The following is a 736-nucleotide window of genomic DNA, read 5'->3' as shown; positions in this document are numbered from 1 at the left end:
CGTAAAAAATACTCAAATCGTGTGCAATAATCATATCTATAACATACTAAAAGTTGTGCGGTGAAAGTTGTGTCAATAAGAAATCACGTCGAAAAGTCGATTACGAAAACACAAAACAACCCACAACTCGGTCAAAACTCAATATCTTTGAAAACAGAAATAGGGTTCGGAGTCCTTACCACGAGATCTTCACTTTTCCCAACAGCAGCGTCGGACGAAAAGCGCTCCGCGGCCTCCAAAACCAGGTTTCCTCTTTTTCCCTTTCTCTTTCTCTTTCTCTCTCCTCAAAATATCTGATTTTTTTTATAAAATGATTTTCTCTCTCCTCAAAACGATCTCATTCTCATATATCATTTGTCTGATCGGCCCGGCCGATCGCCAAATCGTCCCGGGACGATCAGACCAGAAAAATCGTCCTGGACGGTTCCCAGAACTATCTGCAGGCCGATATTTTCTACAGTACCGATCGGCCTGGACGATCCTGAGAGAAAAATCCAAATCAGAGAGGAACAGTAAGGGAACGAGGTCTCACACTCAATTTCTTTGTTTAGGGCACTATAATCCACATAAAATCTCCAACTACCATCCCTTTTTACTAGTAATACTGGATGGAAAAGGAGCTCACAATGGGCCTAATAATCCTTGCCTTCAACATCTCTCTGATGAGCCTCTTTATCTCATCCTTCTGAATCTGTGGGTACCGGTATGGTTGGACACTGATAGGAGAAGCTCCCTC

Source organism: Dendrobium catenatum, unplaced genomic scaffold (assembly GCF_001605985.2).
Source record: "Dendrobium catenatum unplaced genomic scaffold, ASM160598v2 original_scaffold_81141, whole genome shotgun sequence".
NCBI lineage: Eukaryota > Viridiplantae > Streptophyta > Magnoliopsida > Asparagales > Orchidaceae > Dendrobium > Dendrobium catenatum.
This window is presented reverse-complemented; position numbering follows the sequence as displayed.